We start from the raw sequence: 5,882 nt of genomic DNA, 5'->3' as shown, positions 1-5,882 counted from the left end.
TGAGTTTTATTTTTACTCGCCCTCATGTCCTTCAAAACCTGCATGACTTACGCAAAAAGCACAAAAATGTAGTATGAAGTCTGTGTTCTGAAGTTATACGGTGTTGACGCTCACAGATGCACATGTTCAGGTTTGATGTCAGTGAAATTAAACACCACTGGCTTTCATGCGTCTCAAACTGAATGTTTCCCTTAATGTTCCTGGCTTTTTTTAGATTAATACTTTTTATTTTTTCTAGGTGTCATTTTCTCTCATGCATGAAGATGAGATTAAAATGAATTGACTATTGGGGCAGATGATGGGAAACAAATCACAGATCTGTCCTTTATAGGAAATCTGTTGTGATACCATGGTAAAAATACAGTGGCGTTATCAGTTTTATTACTCTAATAGTGTTCAAAAACATGATATTACCACAGTTTCTATGGATTATTGATGTGGAAATACAAATATATGTGTACGTAGATTGAAGCGTCTTTCACTACATGATTCACAAATTCATTCTCATGTTTTCTTCTGTGTTTGATGTCTGACCTGGTCAAACAATGCAGAATAGAGGAAAATAAACCACACTGCTACTAATGCTGTGTGTGTGTGTGCGCGCGTGCGTGTGTGTGAGAAGAGATCTTAAGATGGCGTTGTTGCTATGGTTACACATTTCCTCATCTCCTAAATGTGTTTTAAGAGTTTAATTACATTCAGATTGTGTTTTGGTTTAAAAAGCTCCACTGAGAGTTTTAGATTATTAATGTGAGTTTCTCTTATAAGCATCATTTCCAATGAGGTGGGTTTCTTGAAACCTTCAGTTATGGCCAGGGACTTTTATTTGTTGGTTTTAAAACTAGAAAGCTTATTTATATTTCATGACACATTAGTAGTAATGTATAACAATGCTGTAGTACATGTGATAAACCACATGGTGGCAGCAGAAGCTTTAGCTTTCGTGTGTGTTTGAGGTGTGTGACCATCTGGAGAACTTGTAATGTGAAACTGTTCTATGTTTAACATTATTCCCTGCTGGAAAACCCGGTTACAACTATCTTAAGTACAATAACTATAACGTTTTAATAGTCATTCTAATTCTGAGAATAATACGTCCATACCTAAAGTATAACGATAGGAGGAACGATATCATTGGAACCACATTCAGAGCATTTTTTTTATTTATTTTTCAGCAATCAGAATCCACCCAACCCACTCCCTGAAACCATAGACAGTAAAAGAAACACAAAAAGCATGTTTACACTGTCTGAATATTTCCCTATCCCCTGTATAGTGCACTATGTGCCATTCACTATATAAAAATGAGTAAATGTGTGAACAAGTTACAGATTTTAGCCGCAGCTTCAGTGTCTATTTATAATGTAGGGGGCGGGGCTTTAGATTCTAGAGAACATTTGATTGGACAGAACATCTTTTTTTATTTTTTTATTTATTAGACAATAGACATCCAAAAAGATAGCAATCAACAGTAGTGATTTTACAATAAGTAAATAATAAATAAATTAAATTAAAAACAGAATGAACTAAAATAAAAAATAAGGGCTATCTATAGTGTATAATAATTAAGATAAAATAAAAGACCAGTAATTATACTACTTAAAGAAACAACATATATTAATTTACTTTTCAATTAGCTTCAATTCTTTAGCAAATACAATTGTATCACTACATTTTTTGTTATCGATACATTTGAGAGACTCAATATACAACTGAAAAACAGCCAAAAAAACCTTTAAACAAGGTTTGGAATTATTTATTTTACTCTTGTGAATATGAAATTGACCTAATAAAATCATAAGATTCATCATAAAATTAACAGAAGCATTTTTTTATCAAAAAATATGATAACATCTTTAGATGTTAATTTACAGTTATAACCAGATTTCTGTTGAAAATGTATAGATAGATCTTCCCAAAATTTTTTAGAATGATAACATTCAAAGAAAAGTTGAGGGATTTTTTCTGGCTGATCAGAACAAAAAGAAAAATTTTCATCAATATACAGAAATTTTGATAAAGTATAGTTACTAACATAAATATTATGAAGTATTTTCAAATGTATTTCTCGATGTTTGTTAAATATACAAAACCGAAAGGGAAGCAACCGAGCCTTTTTCAAGATAGCAAACATTCCAGAAAAATGTATTCCAGTATATCAATATATTCAATATATTCTTAATAAATTTATTGGTGCACTTTTTACTGTCAATGTCCACCCCATTTAAATAAAGTATGGGTTCAATTCTACAAATGCTAAAGGACTTGGACAGAAAATCTGATGAGAAGCTGAAGTGTCGAGTGATGTCTTCAAAATCATTGATTCATATTGGCGGAAGTGAGAGGCTGTAAGTTTTGAATGCTTATACGTATAATCTAAATATGAATTTATGTCAGTAAGGCCAATTCAAAAGCCAAAAAACTTTATATTAAAGCAAAAATATACACTGTTACTGTTTGTAGCCTCCTGAAAGTGTTTTTATTGAAGCTTTGTGTTTAAATGCAAATCTTTATCCTTCCATCATCCAGACTTAAATTCGACTAAATGTGTCAAACTGGCATTACATTACAACCGAACATTAATCTAAAACTGGACAAGAGTCTGTCTAGACAAATATTGAATCTTGGCTTGACAGCCAACTAAAGTTTTTAAAAAGTTAAAGTTTGAAGGATATGCAGCAATATGTGGTGTGAATTATTGAGCAGAAGAGAGATTGAGTGGAACTGAGCATTTGAAGGACAGACAAGAAAAATAGATGTCAAGCAACTTTAGATGTTGTATTAGAAGTGTGTAAGCCCGCAGGGGAATGCTTTTTTCCCTGGTCTCTCGTAGTCACTGTAAAAATGTCCACAAGTCAACTAAAAAACTTAACCCTATAATGCGTACGCTGTCATATTTGATGCATATTCTAAAGGCTCTAAAACAAGGTTAGCTAACCCTCGTCCTGGAGCCAATCCACCCTCTCCAACACACTCTTGTACAGGTGTGTGTGATCAGAGCTGACCTCTGTGGGACGGCCCTCGAGGAGCAGGGTTGGAGATCCCTGAAATGATCAAAACTTTGCTGAAAAACCTTTTGCACCCAGTCTACAACATGCCTGACATAGTAGATTGTGTGCCAGACGTTTCTACTAGTCTTTAAAACGTTCTCTTTTTGCTGTGAAATCTTTACTGATTTTTATAAAAGAACAGATTTTATGTTGTTAGTAATATTTCTAGACGAACACTTTGGTTTACTTGATTATCCATACATCATATTTTAGAAAATCATGTTAAAACGTGAGTATCAAATATGATCATCAGGTTTTTGAGGAAGGTCAGTCATCATTGCATTGCATTATGTTTTAAAACTACAGAGCTTTGATCATAAAACTATCCATTTAAATATCATCTTAATAAAACATTATTGGCAGATATAGAGTGATGACTGATATTTATAATGCATTTTATGTAAAATGACAACAAAACACATGCAAACTTTTTTTTTCAGATATTTTGTCTAAACTGCTCCATTTTTTTCATGTATTATTTCATGTCTTTACAGGGTTAAGTTCTCAGTTGAATTTCATTTAACTTGTATAGTTTGAAATGAGTCAAATTATTTAAAGATGAGCTGAAGTGGAAAACACACGTCGCCGTGATTCAGTGTTCTTCAGATCATGACTCTCATCCTTTATCTTCCTGCTTGTCTGTAAACAAATGTGTTGCCAGGGAACCGTGTTGTTAACCGAGGGTCGTGTCCGGTATTGTTCCCGAAACGCTTCCCCTCCCCCTGAAACACTCTTCTCCAGCGGGAGGGAGGAGACCGGCTTTATCAAGGCCTCCGCTTACGGGAACCAAGAACACATTCCTACAGACCATCCTGAAGGAATGTACAGGATTCCTATCGCAATTTAGAAACAATCCAAGAAAGAAATTCTGTAAGAATCAGAAAAGATCCGGATGAAATGTCGATTGTATTTTGACAGTAAAAAAAAATAATATTTACTATATTTACCCATCCATTGGGTCTCAATACTGATAATAATAGTCCAATAGAAAACTGTGAGCCGTTCCACAGCAAAAAAAATCTGATCTCTTTAATGTCTGGATTTCTCTTACATAGCAATGACATTAAATGGTCAAGTCACATTTATTTCTATTGCGCTTTATATAATAGCTTAGTTTCAGAGCAGCTTTACAGTAATAAACAGGAAAAAAACTGTGTTAATGTAAAAGTAATAATTTTTTTTTCTACAGAAGACAATAGTGTGACTATTCAGCTCAGTTCAGTTCAGTGTTGGTAAATGATGGCTATAATATAACGGCTATAATAATAGTGACTCATTTGAGTCGTTTTTTGGTTTACACTCTTAAAGCGATGCAATAGAAGAAGCACTTCTGGTTCCCCAAAGAACCTTTCACTGAACAGTTTTGAAAAGAATAGTTTATTCTTAATGTGAAGAACATTTTAATAATCCAAAGAACCATAAAAGTTCTTCATGGATTCCATTACTAAACCTTTATATTTTAAAGCGTATTAGAAACAGGAATGATACTTAAAAAGACTTCAGAGCAGTGAGATTGACTCATGTGCTTTGTTAGAGAGGTGTGATGTAGTATTGCTCTGTTCTGAGGTGTGTGTGTGTGTGTGTGTGTGGGGGGGGGGGTTCTCTGGGCCCCTCTTTTTCTCGTTTCCTTGGTCACCCTGATGGACACACACACACTTTTGCTATGGCGGCCTCAGAGACGTGCAGCACCGTGCCGGAGTCTCTTGAACCAGAGCCCTGTGACCGACCACAACTGGACCAGGACCAGAACCAGAAGAAGGAGGAAGAGGACGAGGAGGACGAGGAAGATGAAGGATCTGAACTTCAGAACCAGGAACTTTCGGATCCGGAGTGTGTGGAGGAGAGATTCCGGATCGACCGGAAGAAGCTGGAGCTCATGCTGTACGGTGTGTGTTTGATCGATGACTCTCTAATCTGTCATAGTTTTCTTTCCAGACGCTTCATTAATCTGTTCGATTTTTCTATGCAAACCAGGCTGATTTCCAGCTAAATGTGCTTGTGTGTGTGAGAGTTGTGATTGTCAATGGGCTTCAGATGGATGTGGTGTGTGTGTGTGCTGTGATGAACAGGTTTAGTGGTCTGTTATCATGAGCTGTCCAGGAAGACTCTGGAGTTGAGTCGAGTTAACAGCCTGCGATTCATCATGAAGTCGACATTTAAACCCCTCAGAGAGCGAGTGACAGATCGAGCTTGTCAGAGGAGAAAGCAGGAATCTGGTGCAGATGCGCCTCCTAAAATCAGGGTTATTCCTCAGAGTTCCTCTTTTAGAGACACTTCCTTTCAAAATCAACTTAAGATGTCAAATTCCTTATAAATTTTACAATTATTAATACAAATATTCTGGAGAGTCTTTGTCAAACTCACTGCTATGATACTAGGGTTTTGTAGGTGGTTGCCAGGGTGTTGCCAGGGTGTATTTGGCTGGCTAGCAGAGTTATTATATTTAACTAAAACCATAAAAACACATTTTCGCAAATGTGAAATAAATAAAATCTTGAAATAAAATAAATGTGAACTAAAGTACGAATTTTTTTTTAGCAAGTTCCCAAGGCAACATTTCTTTTCGTTTAATTCGTTTAGTTCAACTTCATGTAAGATAACTAAAACTGAAAGCAAAAAGTAATAAAAACTGTACAGATATATAAATAACAACAAAATTACTCAAACGTTTAACTAAAATGAAAATTCAAAATGTTAAAATTCAAAATGTTAATAAAAACCAGTATGTGAAATTATAATAAAACGCTAATTACGAGATGACAACCTGTGACGTTCTATGTTTTTATAGTGTTTTATTTCAACATTATCAACGCCAGAATGATGGTTGCTAAA

The sequence above is a fragment of the Scardinius erythrophthalmus genome (assembly GCF_964197995.2).
Source record: "Scardinius erythrophthalmus genome assembly, chromosome: 13".
Lineage (NCBI taxonomy): Eukaryota > Metazoa > Chordata > Actinopteri > Cypriniformes > Leuciscidae > Scardinius > Scardinius erythrophthalmus.
The sequence above is the reverse complement of the archived record's forward strand: the minus strand, read 5'-3'. Positions refer to the sequence as shown.